The sequence below is a fragment of the Meleagris gallopavo genome, chromosome Z (assembly GCF_905368555.1).
Source record: "Meleagris gallopavo chromosome Z, MGAL_WU_HG_1.1, whole genome shotgun sequence".
Taxonomy (NCBI): domain Eukaryota; kingdom Metazoa; phylum Chordata; class Aves; order Galliformes; family Phasianidae; genus Meleagris; species Meleagris gallopavo.
Window position 1 is genome coordinate 70,015,589 of NC_139435.1, and position 18,738 is coordinate 70,034,326.

Sequence of the window (18,738 nt, forward strand, 5' to 3'; positions counted from 1 at the left end):
GTGCCTGGTGCGCGCAGCCGGTAAGCGCGCAGTCGGAGTCCACGCTGAGGTCTATTTTAATTCTGCACAGAATCAGGTGCTTGGCAGTCCTCTGCAAAGCCAGCACGCTCCCAAACAGAAGCGTGGCTGTTCACACACAGCTGTGGACAGAACTGTTTCTCTTTGCAGTTTTTAATCGCTTGCTCCAGTTCTGGGTTGCAATGAGAGCAATAGATACCGTAAGCCTGGCTTGAGGATGAAAGGATTGCTCTGGTTGAGTAGTGTTGCAGACACGGTGCAATTACAGGCAGGAAAAGGGAAATTCTGGGGCTTGAGGCGATAGCTGAATGCTGTCATCCTTGCACCCTTTCCTCTGTAGTTCTCTTAACCTTACGCATCAGATGAAGTAGACATTCTGCAGCTGTACTCATCATCCTAGGCTGAACAACATCATTTCTGTAATCGTTGTTCAACTCGAAAGATAAGGAGAGCTCCCATTACAGAAAGACTGCTGCTGGACCTCTAGCATCGACTCTTGCCTAAGGAAACTTCCAAAATAAAGGTTTTAAAAAAGGTTTTCATTTTATACTTCATGTGCTCGCGTTTTTAGAAATCTATTGCTTACAGTTTGATTTTAACCTAATGGGGAGAAAGTCACTTAGTTTTCTAAGTAGTCATTTTCTAAAACATTTTCCAAGTTTGTCTTTCTTAGACGTTGCCTACACCTCTTTGTGTCATGGTTTTATGTTTTTTTGTTTTTGGTTCTCAGTATTCTGCATCAAAACATCATATAGTGCACTGGGAGTTCAAGTGTTAATGCTCCAATTCCAGGCACCTATCCTTATACATTACAGAAGTCATGGGATCTGGCCCTTCCGGGTGGGGCGGTCTCTTACTGCCTGGCAGTGGGTGCTGGAGGGTGCTTTCCTGGCCGTTCCAAGCTTTTCAGGTTTGAATCGGTATCGGGAACTCTCTCTCTCTCCTATTTTATTTGATTTATTAGTCTCAATTTCAATCAGATTGTATTATATTGTGTTATCTTGCATTCCGATATCATAATTAGTAAAATAAGTTTTCCTCCATAGATTGTTGCCGGTTTTTTTTCTTTTCCTCCCTTCCTTCCCATTTTGTGGGCTGGGGAGGGGAGGGCAGGGGCCTACCGTCCCCTGTCACGGGTGTATATTGATCTCGTTAACTCCGTGACAGATTTTTGGTGGAGAATGCGGGCAGTTCTGTTTCTTAGCTTTGAGAACGAATCTCTCTCTCTGCTCTTAGAAAGCTTCGTTAGGGAGCATTATCAGTAGTTTAGGTTTCTGTGCTGGAAAACTTGACCTTGAAAGACTAGGCGTGCTGCCAGTGTTCTGGGATATTTGTAAACTTTGAGCACTGCTCAGTCTGGGTAGTGCCTTTTCCTTTTTTTTTCCTTTTTTCCTCCTTCCTCTTGTCAGTTTCAATTCATTAACCCATTTTTTAATAGACACCAGCAATGAACCCACTTTTCATTGTGGGGGTGTTGAGTAAAGGCTTACAAGCCGTCATGTTACTCTCAACCTATTGGCAAATTATCAAGGCCATAATTACTTGTTGTGGAATTATGTTCATATATAATTACTTAAGGGCACTGACGGAGACACCTGCATGGTACCTGTATGCAATGTGGTATGGTCTGAATTTTGACATTCACATCCCAGATGGAATGGCTAATTTTACGAACAGCACAATGTTCAGACCAGTCTCCAGGCTTCCTTATCGGTTTGTCAGACGGTTTTCGAATCTCGAATTAATACTCATGTGCGTGCTGTTGCTTTCCTGGATTATATTCCTTTACAAAGAGAAGGAGTCTCCTCCAGAACCAGAGAGTGCTGACTGGCAGGGAATATGGAGAGGTTTAGGAAAGATCTTAAAACCAAGGGGACGCGCAGTGTCATGGGATTTTACGCTTGAACATCTGTGGGATCCTGAGAAACTAAGTCAGTATTTGAGTCAGGGACAGCGCGGCTTACATAACTCTAAGGAGGTACAACTTATTTGGGGTTTGGCTTGTGCTTACCGCGCCCTATATAGTACTATTCTGGAGAGAGAGAGTTTCCGAGCTGAGGTTCAAGCCAAAGTGGAGAATCTCCAAGTCAAATCTGATCAGTTACAAGAGACACCAGTAACAATATCAGTTGCTCCTGTGGAAGGCAAGAAATGGAAACGAGTGTCCACGCGTCTTTTTTCCACGGAAAAGAGAAGCGGAGGAGGAGGAGGAGGAGGAAGATCCAGGCGAGGGCCCTCCTCAGAACCACCACCATCGCGAAAAGCAAAAGGAAAAACTAAGAGACATGCAGAGGAGACTGATGATGAGGACATCCTTATTACTACTCGTCGGCCCCTGAAGATGACTGAAATCCAAGGTTCAAGAAAGGAGTTCACACGGGGCCCGAATGAAACTGTTGTTTCCTGGTTGGTTCGTTGTTGGGACCGTGGGGCCAATAGTTTGTTTCTAGATGGTAATGAAGCTCGCCAACTAGGAGCCATTGCCAGAGACCCAGCTATTGACCGAGGAATTGGTTGATGTTTGGATGAGTCTGCCACCCTTTGGGAACGAGTGTTAATAGCTGTGAAAGAAAGGTATCGCTTCAAAGATGGCTTGAAGCCTGTGATGAAAAGATGGGATACAGTTGAAAAGGGTATCCAGTATTTGAGGGAAATGGCTGTGGTGGAAATGCTGTTTGACCCTAATTTTGTTCCTAACCACCCACGACAAGACCGCGATCCTGAGAGAGTGAGGACGACGCCTGAGATACGGCAGAGACTCATAGCAACAGCACCAGACAGATATGCCGGTACACTACTGTCAGCTAATGACAGATACTGGGAACAAGAGAGAATACCCTTAGTTTTTGAATTGATTCTTACACTCCAAAACTACGAACAACAGCTACCCCCAACTCACGTTTCCATTGCTGCCATCTCACAAATAACGGACCAACTGAATGAAATGCAGGAGCAAATGTCTCTACTGATTAATCGTGACAAACCTGTGCCAGTATCAGAAATGCCCGGTGAAGATCAGGATAATCAAAAGAGTCTAATGGAGGAGCTGATCAAACTAATGCGAATCCAACTAATTAACGATGATGAACCTCCCTGCTCATAGGCACCATCAAAAATCTCAGCTATTAAAGGCAAACGCTTTCCGGCTCCAGTGAGGAACAATACATCGCGAATTGCCTTGTGGCGTTACCTACGTGACCATGGAGAAGACATGAGAAAATGGCACGACCAAGCTACTCCTGTACTACGAGCACGGGTGAAAGAATTACAAAGCAGATCAACCACCAGTGCAGTTGCTCCAGTTATCACAGGTAATGAATAGAGGGGCCCTGCCCTCAGCCAGGGGGGGGAAAGGGATAATCGAGTGTATTGGACTGTGTGGATTCGATGGCCTGGCACGTCAGAACCACTGAAATATAAGGCACTGGTGGATACTGGTGCACAGTGCACTCTGATGCCCTCGAGTAATGAAGGGACAGAATCAATCCATATTTCCGGGGTGATTGGAGGCTCTCAAGAATTGACTGTGTTGGATGCTGAGATAAGCCTCACTGGTAAGGACTGGCAAAAACATCCTATTGTAACTGGCCCAGGGGCTCCGTGTATACTAGGTATTGATTACCTCAGAAGGGGGCATTTCAAGGATCCTAAGGGATATCGGTGGGCCTTTGGGATAGCTGCTGTGGACACAGACAACATTAAGCAGCTGTCTGTTTTGCCTGGCCTATCAGAAGATCCGTCTGTTGTGGGGTTGCTGCAAGTAAAAGAGCAACAGGTACCAATTGCCACAAAAACGGTGCACAGACGGCAGTACCGCACCAACAGGGATTCCTTGCTCCCCATTCATAAGTTGATTTGTCAACTAGAGGATCAGGGAGTGATCAGCAAACCTCACTCACCCTTTAACAGCCCCATATGGCCAGTACGTAAAGCCAGTGGAGAATGGAGACTGACGGTGGACTACCGTGGCCTGAATGAAGTCACACCCTCACTGAGTGCTGCTGTGCCGGACATGTTAGAGCTCCAATATGAACTAGAGTCAAAGGCAGCCAAATGGTATGCCACCACTGACATTGCTAATGCCTTCTTTTCCATTCCTTTGGCTGAAGAATGTAGGCCACAGTTTGCTTTCACATGGAGGGGCGTTCAGTATACTTGGAACCGTTTGCCCCAGGGGTGGAAACACAGCCCAACCATTTGCCATGGGTGATCCAAACTGTATTGGAACAAGGCAGTGCTCCTGAGCACCTGCAGTACATTGATGATATCGTTGTGTGGGGCGATACAGCAGAAGAAGTCTTCACGAAAGGAGAGCGAATAATCCAAATTCTTCTGTGTGCTGGTTTTGCTATTAAGCGGAGCAAAGTGAAAGGACCTGCTCAGGAGATTCAGTTCCTAGGTATAAAGTGGCAAGATGGCCGTCGTCACATCCCAACAGATGTGATTGACAAAATCAGTGCCATGTCTCCACCCACTAATAAGAAAGAGACACAATCATTCCTGGGCATAGTGGGTTTTTGGAGAATGCATGTTCCAAACTATAGCCTCATTGTAAGTCCCCCTTATCATGTGACGCGAATGAAGAATGAGTTTACATGGGGCCCGGAGCAGCAGCAGGCTTTTGAACAGATTAAACAGGAAATAGCCCGTGCCGTGGCCGTAGGGCCAGTACAAATGGGACAGGGTATAAAGAACATCCTCTACACTGCTGCTGGAGAGAAAGGTCCCATTTGGAGTTTGTGGCAAAGAGCCTCAGGAGAGACCCGAGGCCAACCCCTGGGATTCTGGAGTCGAGCCTACAGGGGGTCAGAAGAGGGCTACACTCCAACTGAAAAGGAGATCTTAGCCACATATGAGGGGGTTTGGGCTGCTTCTGAAGTAATTGGTACTGAAACGCAGCTCCTTCTGGCACCTCGGCTGCCAGTGCTGAACTGGATGTTTAAGGGAAAGGGTCCCTCCACCCATCATGCTACTGATGCCATTTGGAGTAAGTGGATTGCGCTGATTACACAGCGAGCGCGGATGGGGAATCTCAACCATCCAGGAATCCTAGAGGTGATCATGGACTGGCCTGAAGGCAAAAAGTTTGGAACATCACCAGGAGAAGAAGTAGCACGTGCAAAAGAGGCCCCACCATACAATGAACTACCGGAAAATGAAAAGAAATATGCCCTGTTCACAGATGGATCATGTTGTATTGTGGGAAAGCATCGCAGATGGAAAGCCGCTGTGTGGAGCCCCACACAACAAGTTGCAGAGGCCACTGAAGGAAAAGGAGAATTGAGCCAATTTGCAGAGGTAAAGGCTGTCCAACTGGCCTTGGATGTTGCTGAACGGGAGAGGTGGCCAATGCTTTATCTTTACACTGACTCATGGATGGTGGCAAACGCTCTATGGGGATGGTTACAGCAGTGGGAGCAAAATAACTGGCAAAGAAAGATAAACCCATTTGGGCTGCTGAATTGTGGAAAGATATTGCTGCCCGAATAAAGAATATGAAAGTCATTTAGTTTTCTAAGTCATTTTCTAAAACATTTTCCAAGTTTGTCTTTCTTAGGCGTTGCCTACACCTCTTTGTGTTTCCGACCACAACTCAGGTAGCCATGAACAGTTGTTTACTAAGAGGTAACTTCCATTCCCAAGACGCACTGTGCATTTTCTTCTCAGTCCTGCCTGCTTTTTTTTGCCTTGCCTTCTCACTACCTCTGGTGCCTTCGCAGACGACCTGTGGTTTCATTCTGTTAGGCATGAAGAAAAGTGTTTAAAAAAACACCTTCTTACTGCTTAACTCTTCAAGGCGGTCAGATGTGCAAAAGTGTCCTCTTGTGTTTCCTTTCCGCCTGCTAGGAGAGTCTTTAAAAAGACCTAAGAAATTTCTCATGGAACACACAGTGTATTCCTTAGTATAAACACGTACACAAATATCAATGACTGGAATTAGAAAGAGCACAGAGATATTCTGAAAATATTTTCAGGAACCAGGCTTGTGTGCTGCTAGCACATTTTGCACTGCAAAACCAGGTGTTCAAGTTCAGTTGTAGGGCTTGTTGATCACTTGTCCTTCATTGACCAACTCCACACTCCTACTTTTGAATCTAATTTGGAGTATAAATCAGGAGAGCATCAGCAGAAGGGAACAACAAATGTAAACAGGTGTAGAACAGTCCCATTTTTCACATTTTTACGTCAGTCCATTTTCTGAAGTAGTGACTGTGAAAACATCAATAAGGCAAGGTTTTATGTTCAAACAAACAAACAAAAACTTGAAGAAGTAGTTACCACGGCTATTTTGCATGCAAGTATCATCCTTGTTTTGTCAGCTGAATGGCATTAGAGTTGCCCCACTGAAAGAACTGCCCTGCTGAAGAAAGGAAGACCTGAGGGTTCAGGTCCTGAAACGTTGCTGCGGTTTGCTATGATTTCTCAGAGGTGAGAGGGGGCACTGCTTTATATTTTTTGGATCTACCAGCACGCAGAACTCGTCATGTGTGCAGAATCTGGCAGCCTGTGTAGCACTGCTCTTGTCTTTCCCAGGGTTCTTGTACCATTTATCACAGAAACATTATAGGCAGCCTCATTTAGGCTCGTACTTACCTGAGCCTGTTCCCCACATGCACTGAGACAACAGGGACGCATTTCCTTGGCCTCTCTCAAGGGGTATTTTTTACGTTACCTCATGACTCTGTGCTCTGCAGCTACCTATATGGGCAGTCTCCAAGAAACAAGAACCCCTCTTCTCCCTCTGCCACTACTATCCTTTCATCATCATTCAGGATGGGAACTAGGATGCTGTGATGAGGGAACTGAGGAATGTTAAAAGGGACTTTCCATCCCTTGGAAAGATGTTGAAGTGATCAGGCGTGCAGGCAGTATTTTCCTCTGTCCTCCCAGTGCATAGCTGGGACCTGGAAAGAAGGAGGAAAATGTGACAGGTAAATGACCAGCTGAGGGGCAGTGTCTGGATTAAGGCTTTGGGTATTTTGATCTTGGGCAGGCCTTTGTGATAGCGGATGTGTGGGCTTATGATGGACTCTGACTGAGCAAGTGGGGCACATGTGTTCAGGGAAGCAAGCTGTCTGGATTGACTACCAGGGCTTTAACCTAGTTTTGATGGGAGGAGGGGAATAGGACAGAGAAGGGCTAGGCAATGTTGTCACTGTTGGAGATAGCAGGGAAAAGCCTCTAAGTTCTCCCATAGGATCGTGTGAGGGCTCCTCAGGGAAGATAATATTGCCAGTACCCCATCCAAAATCTTCTTGCATGCTACACCTGCTGCTTCCCAAAAGTGCCTGTATACTAATATGTGCAGCATGGGAAATAAACTGGAAGAGCTGGAGATGTGTGTACAGTCACAGGGCCTTTGATCTCATTGCAGTCACGGAGATGTGGTGAGACAGCTGACATGACTGGAATGCTGTCATGGAAGACCATGTCTGGGGACATAGGCTGGGAAAACAAGGTGGAGGAGTTGCTTTTCATGTGAGAGAGCAACTAGAATGTATCTAGCTCCACCTGGGGATAGGTGAAGAACGTGTGAAGAGCTTGTGGGTGAGAACTAAGGGGCGGGCTGGTATGGGTGACACTGCTGTGGGGGGCGTACTATAGGTCACCAAATCAGGAAGATGAAGTTGGTGAGGTCTTCTACAGGCAGCTGTAAGTAGCCGCTCAACCCTGGGCACTGGTTCACATGGGGAACTTTAATCATCCAGGCATCTGTTGAGGAAAAAACATGGCCAGGCACATGCGTTGAAGATAGTTTTCTGACATAGGTGGTGGAGGAGCCAACAAGGCGGGGGGTACTTCTGACCCTTGTTCTTACCAACAGGAATGGACTTGTTAGGGATGTGAAGGCTGGGGGTAGCTTGGGATGCAGCGATCTTGTGATGGTTGAGTTCAAGATCTTGAGTAGAAGAAGTAAGGCAAAAAGCAGGATTGTTACCCTAGACTTTTGGTGGGACAACTTAGATGTTTTCTGGGGCCTACTTGGAGGTATCTCGTGGGCTAGAGTGCTAGAAGGTAAGGGAGCCTGTGAGAGCTGAGCAACATTTAAACAGCACTTCTTCCGATCTCAGGATCGATGCAGTAGGAAATCAGGGAAAAGAGGTAGGAGATCTGCCTGAATGAGCAAGGAGCTCATGGATAAGATCAAAAGGAAGAAGAGAGTCTATGAAATGTGGAAAAGGGCCTGTGCTCTTGGGAGGAGTTTGGGAATGTTGTCAGGGCCTGCAGGGATGCGACACGGAAGGCTAAAGCACAGTCGGAATTGAAGCTGTCAAAGGTGATGAAGGATAACAATAAGAGTTTTTTTAAGTATGTCGACAGTAAAAGGAAGACTAGGGATAATGTGAGTGCCCTGCTGAACAAGGCAGGTGTCCTGGTAACAGGGGATGCTGAGAAGACAGAGATGTCGAACGCGTTCTTTGACTTGGTCTTCACTTCAAAAAATGCCCCTCAGGACTCCTGGACCCTAGAGGGAAAAGACTGAGTCTGGGAAATGGCGAGTTTCCCTCTGGGTGAGGAGGGGATGGTCCTGGAGTATCTGAGTGGGATCAGAGTGTACAGATCCACACACCTTGATCGGATGCATCCATGTGTGCTGAGGGAGCCGACAGAGGTGATTGCTGAACCACTGTCTATCATCTTTGAGAAGTCTTGGAGAACAGGAGAGGTGCCTGAAGGCTGGAGGACAGTCAGTGTCACTGAAATCTTTAAAATGGGCAAGAAGGAGGATGTGGGAAACTACAGGACAGTCAGTATCTCCTCTGTCCCAGTAAAGGTGATGGAACAACTTCTTACGGGTGCCATCTCTATGCAATGGGACAAGAAGGTGCTTATCAGGTGTAGTCAGTATGAATTCACCAAGGGGAAATAGTGACCAATCAACCTGGTAGCCTTCTGTGATGGCATCACTGTCTGGGTAGATGGGGAGAGAGCAGTGGATGTCATCTACCTTGACTTCAGCAAGGCTTTCAATACAGTCTCCCATGAGATAAAAAGGATAATAAAGCTGAGAAAGTGTGGGATAGATGAGTGGATGGTGAGATGGGTTGAGAGCTGGCTGACTGGCGGAGCTCAGAGGGTCATGATCCGTAGCGCGGAGTCTGGTTGGAGACCTGTGACTAGTGTGTTCCCCAGGGGTCAATGCTGGGTCTGGTTTTGTTCAGTATCTTCATCAACAATCTTGATGAGGGGGTAGTGTCCACCCTCAGTAAGTATGCCGATGATACAAAGCTGGGAGGAGTGGCTGACACACCTGAAGGCTGTGCTTGCCATTCTGCAGGACCTGGACAGGCTGGAGAGATGGGCAGTAAGAATCCAGATGAGGTTTAACAAAAGCAAGCTTTGCACCTGGGAAAGAATAACCGCATGTATCAGTACAGATTGCAGGATGACCTGCTGGAGAGGAGCTCTGTGGAGAGGGACCTGGGTGTCCTGGTAGACAACAGGCTAGCGATGACCAGTGTGCCCTGGTGGCCAAGAAGGCCAATGGGATCCTGGGGTACATTAAAATGAGCATGGCCAGCAGGTCAAAGCAAGTGATTCTTCCCCTCTGCTCTGTCCCGGTCAGGCCTCATCTGGAATTCCGTGTCCAGTTCTGGACTGCCTGGTACAAAAAAGACAGGTGTCTCCTAGAGGGTGTCCAGCGGTGGGCCACAAAGATGATAAAGGGCCTGGAGCACCCCTCTTGTGAGGAATAGCTGAGTGACTGAACTCTGTTCACCCTTCAGAAAAGAAGACTAAGCGGGGATCTTATTAACGTTTATCAATATCTGAAGTGTGGGAGTCAAAGGAATGAGGCCAGACTCTTTTCAGTGGTGTGTAGCGATAGGACAAAGGGAAATGGTTACAAACTGAAGCATAGGAAGTTCTGCACAAATATCCATAAGAACTTCTTCACAGTAAGGGTTGCAGAGCACTGGAACAGCATGCCCAGAGAGGTGGTGGAGTCTCCTTCTATGGAGATGTTCAGGATCCACCTGGATGCCTACCTGTGCAACCTCATCTAGGAGCCTGCTTCGGCAGGGCGGGTGGACTAGATGATCTCCAGATGTCCCTTCCAGCCCCTAAAATTCTGTGATTCTTCATAGTGAGGGTGATGGAGCACTGGAAGAAGTTGCCCACGGAGGCTGTGGATTCTCCGTTTCTGGAGATATTCAAGACCCACCCAGTTGTCTACCTGTGCAGCCTGCTGTAGGGAGCCTGCTTTACGTGAGGGCTGGACTCAATGATCTCTAGAGGTCCTTTCCAACCCCTACAATTCTGTGATTCTGTGATTGATTCTGTGATTCTGTGACTCTGACACAGATGTGTGTCTTGGAATGCACGAAATGATGTGTTCACAAGAGATTGTAGGCATGGCTCAGAGATATCTACTATGAGTAAGACTCTTCCAGTCACTTTGTACCACTGCTGGAGTTGAAAGCATGGAAGAGATTGGAGACACTTGGGCCTCCAACCTGCATATTCCCTTATCCAATTGGCAGATCCAGCCAGATGGCTGGATCTGATATCTATTAATCCTTATTATACACTCTTCTTAGCCATTGTCTCCTCAAAAAACACAGTTCAGGGTGCAGTCAGTCCTATCCCGAGAAATTTGCAATAGACACTTTCGTAAGATTCCTCAGGTTTGTCGCTTGTTCTTGTGAAGAAGGCCCTGCATATTGGGAAAACAGCATGAGTTTACACATTTAGGGGTAAGAAGACTTGCCTTTTAGGATGCACTGTAGATTAGGGGGAAAGCCAGATCATTAAATAAAAGAGGTAAGACCTCATCAGATTTCATTTCTCCCAGCTCTTGATCACACACTATTTGCACCTTATTTCTTCACTGAACCTGAATCTTAAGGTTTTATAGCATTGCCAGGCCACTTTGACTTACTACTGTCCATACACGTTCTTTCTGACTGAAGTAGTCATGAATTGCTAGCTTATTAAAAGTTGATTTTTCTTTCAGTGCTAGGTTTTGTCTCCTCTTCATTCTATATATCATCTTGTTGCTTTCAGAAAAACTCCTTTAATTACAAATACCACAACAGTGACTGGAAACCCTTCTTTCTGCAGAGATGAAAATGATGTTGACGGTTCTGGTGATGGTAATAATAATAAAAATCTACTTTATTATAAAAAGAGTAATGGAGAGAGAGGAGTAGACTAGTATAGTAATGTCTGTAAAATAATTATTCTTTACAACAAAATACAGGACAAATTGGTAGAAGACTTGAAAATCCCAATCATTAGAATTCAAACGACTAGAAGTAAATGGTCTACATACCCTCAGATGCACATCGCTTTTATTCATGTAACCATTCTTCTTTTAGTAGCCTTATCTTTAACTTCCAGGACAATCCAGCAAACTGTTGGAGTAACATGAACCATTCCTGCTTTGCTACATAACATGAAAGCAAAAGTGTACAAAGTCATTTCCAGTGAAGATAAGTCAATCACGGTGATGATGAGGCCCTGGTGTGATACAGCTTATTGCTAAGGCTAGAGGGAGAACACTGAGGAGTATCTCCCACACTGAAGTCAAAGGTGAAGTTCTCTGCAAGGCTTATAAGAAACAGAGATCATGTTTATTTAGCCAGTGTAAATTCTCTTCACCAGTTAAACCATGGCAAGATTATCGGAGGTAAATGACAGATGCTGGTAAGGGATTGAGATAGCGCTTAAATTTGAACATATGAGACATCACCGTATCACTTTAGACAGAACTGTGAGAAAGAACAGAATTTCACTTTTTTCTTTGAAAGAGATCTGCCAAATCTAGAAAGGACTGTCTGAACTGGAGGTCTGTCAGACAGCTGGCACAGAGTCATCAACAAAATAAGGCCATGTTCACTTACATCAACAGTGGACACACCATTCTGTATCTCTGCAAATCCTCATTCACTCAGCAGAATGAGATTGTATTCTGTGATGTTGTGCTCCCCTCTACCCCAACCTCCTCCTTTGGCCTGGCTGTTACGCCCAAGGCTTTGCTCAGGACTAGTAATGCTGTCCGACTAAATACTGCAATTAAGCCAATCATTTAATCCAACAAACAGTGAGCAGCTCACGAGTTCCTTGAGCTCAAGTTCTCATAACAAAGCTGCATGTGAACTCCCAGATTCCCCCTAAATATTCTAAAGCTTAACTGACCGTAGTCTCACGGTGGATTATTGCAAATAATCAATTGGAGAATTCCCCTCTTAGAAGAAGAAAAGCATTCAAGAAACCTCCAGGGTGGAGCGTGATGAACATGCATAGAGTCTGTGTCATCATGGTTCCTGAAGAAACATAAGACCTGCGATACTTAGACACCAGGTGAGCTTGGTATGCTGACTTTTAGAGGTGCAGTATGGAGAGTAGAGTGAGTTGTAAAACTCTGGGTTAGGCCCTGTGATATGATTGCGGGGATAGGAACTGGATGGTACTGTGAAACTGATAAACTGCATTGTAATCATCAGCAACTTTTCAATTTTCTGTCACACAAACTAGAACAAAGATACATGTGATTAGAATCACTCAAGATCCACCTGAAAATAAGGAAAAAAGTATAAAAATGGCTTAAGAGAGAAGGGATTTTGGGAAAAATACTACTGCAGACAACTGGGAGGACACTGCTTGATTCTGAGACCAGTCGGCAAGCTAAGTCAGTCTTCCCACACCCCCAGAGAGTTGCCAATGGATAAAGACTGACATGTTAGGTTATAGTGAGTGATCTCTGTGGGAAGCTTAGAAATCTGCACTGAGTTATTCCGTTACTCATAGATTGGCTTGGGTTGGAAGGGACCTTTAGGATCACCCAGATCCAAATCCCCTGCCACAGGCAGGGCTGCAAGCTGCTAGGTCAAGTTCTAGATCAGATTGCCCGGGAACCCACCCAACCTGGTCTTAAACACCTCCAAGGGACAGGGCATCCACAGCCCCTCTTGGGCAATCTGTTCCAGCAACCTCACCACCCGCTCGGTAACAAACTTTCCCCTGCATCAGCTGTATTATTCACATTATTGGCACACACACATACTCTGCAGATAGTATATATATATACACCAGCAATTCAAAATAATGTATAATCTGATGCTCTAGTAAAGAGCAACAGATTCAAAATAAGCCACTTGTAAGAGTTCTCATTGGGTGTGGCCAAACCCCTTAAGGACAGTACTGTGAATCCATCTGAATACAGCTAGATGAAGGTGCTCTGCATTATGGGTTAACCCATGAATGTCAGAGTTCTCACTGGGAGCACTCATATTCTGTAAGGTTGGATGTGTAAGTCCATTTGAACACGGCCAGGTCTGTAGCACCAAAGTGATATAAACCTTTTAATGCAGCACATCCTCAGCATCAGGGACAAATGGCTCACAAAATCACCATTCCCTCACCATTAACTCACGCGTGTGTTAATTTTCAGAACGTAATCGAAGTTACAAAACCAGAGCTCTCCTCAAACAAGAATGGTGTCACAGATCAGTGTGTCTAAAGAGGTCTGCCTTCTCTAATAGGAGTGTTAATCCCAATCTTTTGGTATGACCGCATTGTGGTCTACCACTGGAGCAGGTAGCTCTGAGCTTGCTGGGACTCTGTTGCTAAGTTGAGAGCAAAAGAATGTGCTCCCTGTCCTCACTACACTCTCTCCATTCACTAACAAAGAGAAACAAACGAAAAGAAAGAAGAAAAAAAGAGCATCAGAAAGAAACCAGGCAAGGCAGCTACTCTATCACTAGTTCAATTTTTTTTTTTTTTTTTGTCCTTGTGACTAGAGGTACTGAATCCAAACCTAAAAACCATGTTCTGATCTTCATAGAAATCCAGATAAGCCTAAAGCCTGAGGGAACTGTCAGAATAACTGCATGTAAGACACAAGTACATGTTGCACTATTGCATAGATAGTAATACAAAAGAAGGGAGAGTTTACATCCCCTTCACTGCCCAGGGAATGATGTCACAGGACACTCAAAGGTCGAGGACCGGAGGCACAAGCGTAAATATGAAAGCACAACATTTTTCATCGTTCCTAATGCATTAGTTATGGCCAAGATGACCAACAGGGAACTCATTATCTGAGTTGAATACATAAAATGATAAAAAACAACTTTATCCTCCAGAGCAGTTTTTCATAAACAAGAAAAATCAGCAGAGACGATTAAGACCTTGAGAGGCTTTTTAGCAAAGCATTATCACCATCCCATACGTATAGAATCATTAGAATCACCAGCGTTGGAAAAGACCTCCGTGATTATCCAGTCCAACCATCCACCTACCACCAATACTTCCAACTAAAGCGTGTCCCCCAGTACGGCATCTAAATATTTCTTGAGCATCTCCAGGGATGCTGACTCCACCACCTCCCTGGGCAGCCTGTGCCAGTGCCTGACCACACTCTCAGAGAAGAAATATGTAATAACATCCAACCTGAATCTCCCCTGGCTCAACTTGAGGCCATCCTATCTCATCCTATTGCTAGTTACATGGGAGAAGAGGCCTACTCCCACCTAACCACAACCTCCTTTCTGGCAGTTTGTGGAGAGCAATAATGTCACCCTGAGCCTCCTCTTATCCAGACTAAACAATCCCAGCTCCTCCAGCCACTCCTCATAAGACTTGTGCTCCAGACCCCTCACCAGTTTTGTTGCCCTTCTCAGAACGCACTCCAGGGCCTTAATGCCTTTCTTGCAGTGAGAGGCCCAAACCAAAGACACTACTAAATATGCAGCCTCACCAGTGCCGAGTGCAGAGGGATGATCACTTCCATGTTCCTGTTGTCAACACTGTTTCTGATACAAGCCAGGATGCCATTGGCCTTCTTGGCCACCCGGGCACACTGCTGGGTCATGTTCAGCCAAGCATCAATCAATACCCCCAGGTCTGTTTCTTCTGTGCAGTCTTCCAGCCACTCTGCCCCAACCCTGTAGCATTCCCTGGGGTTGTTGTGGCCAAAGTGCAGGACCCAGCACTCGGTATTGTTGAATTTCATCCCATTGGCCTCAGCCCAGTGATCCAGCCTGCACAGATTCCTCTGTAGGGCCTTCCTACCATGAAGCACATCAATACTTACTGCAAACTTGGTGTCATCTGCAAACTTACTGAGGGTGCACTCAATGCCCTCATCCAGGTCATCAGTGAAGATATTGAACAGGATGGGCCCCAGTACCAACCCCTAGCAACCGGTTACTGAAAGGCGAGAAGGGTCCCATAAATGAAAGTAAAAAGGCAAGAAGGCTTCACGTGACTGAGAATAAGTGGGGTGAAGGGGAATAGTTAGGGATAGTTTATAGAAGCAAGAATGTAGAGCTTGTTAGAAAATAATGGTCTGGGATAATGAGGGGGATGAAGGCCATAAAGATAAGGGCTTGAGAACAGCCCGAGGACATTTGGCAGGGAGGTGATTAGATGTCCACAAGGCAAGAAGAGACTGGTTTGGGGGGATACCCCCCCAAAAGGCCAGAAGTTTACGGAGAGAAAGCTCAGAAGTCTTTGTGAGGAAGACAACAAATCTTCATCCCACAACCCACTACGCACGCGCAAGAGGGGAGGGTCTGCATGCTAATGAACTCTCGGGGTGTAATGAGTATTCGAATTCCGGGAAAACTATTGATTATGTATTAGTTTGGCCTATATCTGTAGCATGAGTTTTCCTGACGGTGTGCAAGTTAGGAGGAACAAGCCCTGTTGCACCCAGTGTCTGTGCAGCACTGATTAAAACGTACCTGCTTTTATAACTACTTTGTCGTTGTAGAGTTTGATTCTGCACATCAGTTACCACCTGGGTGTGACTCCATTTACCACCACTTTCTGGGCCCAGCCATCCGGTCAGCTCTTTACCCAGCAAGGAGTATATCTGTCCGAGCCATGGACTATCAAAACATCTTGCTCGATCCAAAAATAATTATTAATCTTGCTAAAGAGGCCCCAGCAGAGACCTTGCTGTGCCCCAGAAAACCACTAATTTATTGATAATCAGTGACTGAAAAGCACTGCAACAACAATTCACAGAGAATACTTTTCCTAAGCCATACCCTCTTATTCTCACATAAAATCATGCACCAAATAAAACAGACATATTTAGAAATAACTATCTCTGCATTTGCGTAGTTATTGCTGGTAACTGGCAAATAGTTTGTTGTGGCTCCCATTCTACTATGCAATATATAAATACATGTTTTTAGTCAGATTTGGGCATCCATCTGGAGGAGACTGCTTTGAAGGTCAACAATGATCACTAGTGCTCAGATTCCCAATAAGCACTTTAGCATGGCTATCAGAAAATTGCTTGTTAAATTGCAGAACAGTGGCAGACAGAATCCCACAAATCTGGCCACACTGCTTATAGTCAGTGCCAACAAGAAGACACTGAGGTTGAAATAAATCATGCAAGTGAAAAGAAATGAGAAAGAAGGTATCACTATATTCTTCTAGCAGTATTCAGATAGCCATGAAATCTCTCCTGTGTCATTGTGCGTCACATTTACTTAATGTAGCTTTACTGCCAACAGGTTACCCCTCTCCCGTTGCATGTTGCTCATTCTGAACCACGTAATACCATCCTTTAAAATAAACGTACTGGGGGGTGGGTGTCCAATATCCTAACCAGAAAGTTGTTGATGGACTGCAGGAATCTCCTGGTCTTCTTTGCAGCCTTCTGTCTCGTTTTCCCAGTGGATATCTGTGTGGTTGAAATGCCCCATCAGAATGAGAACGAGCCTATGAGTGTGATGCCTCTTGCAGCTGAATCAAGAAGGCCTTGTCAACAAGCACCCCTTGACCAGGTGGCCTGTAGTAGACCCTGGCTACCAAATGCCCTCTATTGGTCCAGTCCCTGATTTAAACCCACAAGCTATCAACTGATTCGTGTTTCTCAGGGGCAGCTGTGCACAGTCTATCCACTTCTTAACATAGATGGCTCTTCCCCCACCTCTCCTACCTCACCCGTCTCTTCTAAAAAGCTCACTGCCCTTGATCATGGTATTCCAGTTAAGTCATCCCACCATGTTGCTGTGGTAGCAATAAGATCAGTTTTCAAATTGCACCATGGTTTCCAGTTCCTCCTGCTCATTTCCCATGCTGCAAGCTTGCATACAGAGGCACTTAAGCTGGAATTTTGGTCAATTTGCCTTTTTGGGGGAGCCCTCCCAAAAACCTCTGGGAAAAATATGAGGCTTTCTCCTGCTGCTTCCTAAAGTGATTGTATTCCATGACTCTTCTCTGTTCCTCAGCAGTACATACCCTTCCCCTATCAAATCTAGCTTAAAGCCCTGGAAATGAGCCACACCTGCTTGCTGCTCAGTACATTCATCACACGCAGCAGGTTGAGGGCCCCTGCTAGCACCTTGTCTGTCTAACTTAGATATGTTATCCCACGCTTTGCCGTGGGCAGGCTTGTTACCACCCCTTCAAACCTAACTTAAAGCCCTGTCAATGAAACCAGACAGCTCCTTGGCCAGAATTCTTTTCCCCATATGACCTGATGAACCCCATCAGCAGCCATCAGGCAAAGTGCCCCATGGTTGAAAAAGCCAAAATTCCTGTGGTGCCACCGGCCTCTCAGCAACATATTTAGCACATGGGTTTGCCTGGTCCTCTCAGTATCCCTCACTGCCACTGAAGAGATAGAGGAAAACACCACCGGTACTCCCACTAAGTTATAATATAAATTACGTTATAAATAGATACATAAATATATTTATCAACTAAATTACAGTTATAATGAAGTTCTCTTTTTAAGAAGGATTGCTGACCACCTGTGCTATGATTCACACAACACTTTTTCATTTGATAGGCATTATGGATCACCTGGAGAAGCTGTGAATGCCTCATCCTTGGAAATGTTCATGATGCTCACGTTGAATGGGGTTAAGAGCAACTTAGTGTAGAGGATGGTGATACTGCTCAGAGCAGGGGAGTTGATGGGGTCTTTAAGGTCTCCTGGAACCCAAGTCATTCTATGATTCTGTGATTCTATCATTTAAATCAGCAGGCCATATGGTTTTCTTATGTTATTCCATATGCAAAGAAACTGTGGAAGCAGGTCACTGTGGGTTACCAACCCAAGAAATACCCATTTCTGAAGAATATGCCCACTCATGCTGTGGGATGTACATTTTTAGTAGCACTAGTGGGAAATTCATCTGCCTGCCCTGCTTGCATTCACGTAGAAGAGAAGGCTAAGGTACTGAATGAGTTCTTTGCCTCAGTCTTCGCTGGCAGTCAGGATTCTAATATTTCTCAAATCCCTGAACCCTGCATCCCTTAACATCGAGGTGGGGGCCAGGGCAGTAAATCTCCCCCCAGTGTGAGGACAGAGCAGGTCCAAGACGCCTCATGAGACTGAATGCGTACAAGTCTATGGGGCCGCATGGCCTGCATCCCAGGGTTCTGAAGGAGCTGGCTGAGCCATTCTCCATCATATTTGGAAAATCTTGGCTGTCAGGTAAGGTCCCGGATGACTGGAGGAAGGGTCACGTCACTCCCATTTACAAGAAAGGGAGCAAGGAGGAGCCGGGGAACTGGTGGACAGGCTGGTGAGTCTTACCTCTGTGCCTGGGAAGATCATGGAACAGATCATCCTGGATGACATGCTTGATCACATGAGGAATGAGCGTGTGATCTGAGACAGCCAGCACGGCTTCACCAGGGGAAGGTCACAGAATCACAGATTCACAGAATTGTAGGGGTTGGAAGGGACCTCTAGAGATCATGGAGACCAACCCCCTGCCAAAGCAGGTTCCCTACACCACG

The 18,738-nt window shown here is 45.7% G+C and overlaps 1 long non-coding RNA gene and 1 pseudogene across 1 annotated transcript; one reads left to right on the plus strand and one right to left on the minus strand.

Annotated features, from left to right (window-relative positions):
• Nucleotides 1-1,050: 1,050 nt before the first annotated feature.
• LOC146542366 (uncharacterized) lies at nucleotides 1,051-3,537 on the plus strand (annotated as a pseudogene).
• Nucleotides 3,538-9,859: 6,322 nt separating this feature from the next.
• On the minus strand, nucleotides 9,860-18,382 carry LOC146542367 (uncharacterized). Its single transcript, XR_014880482.1, has 2 exons — nucleotides 11,294-18,382; nucleotides 9,860-10,675 (listed from the first exon to the last, which is right to left on the minus strand). It is a non-coding gene; the product is annotated as an uncharacterized LOC146542367 (long non-coding RNA).
• Between the last annotated feature and the right edge of the window lie 356 nt (nucleotides 18,383-18,738).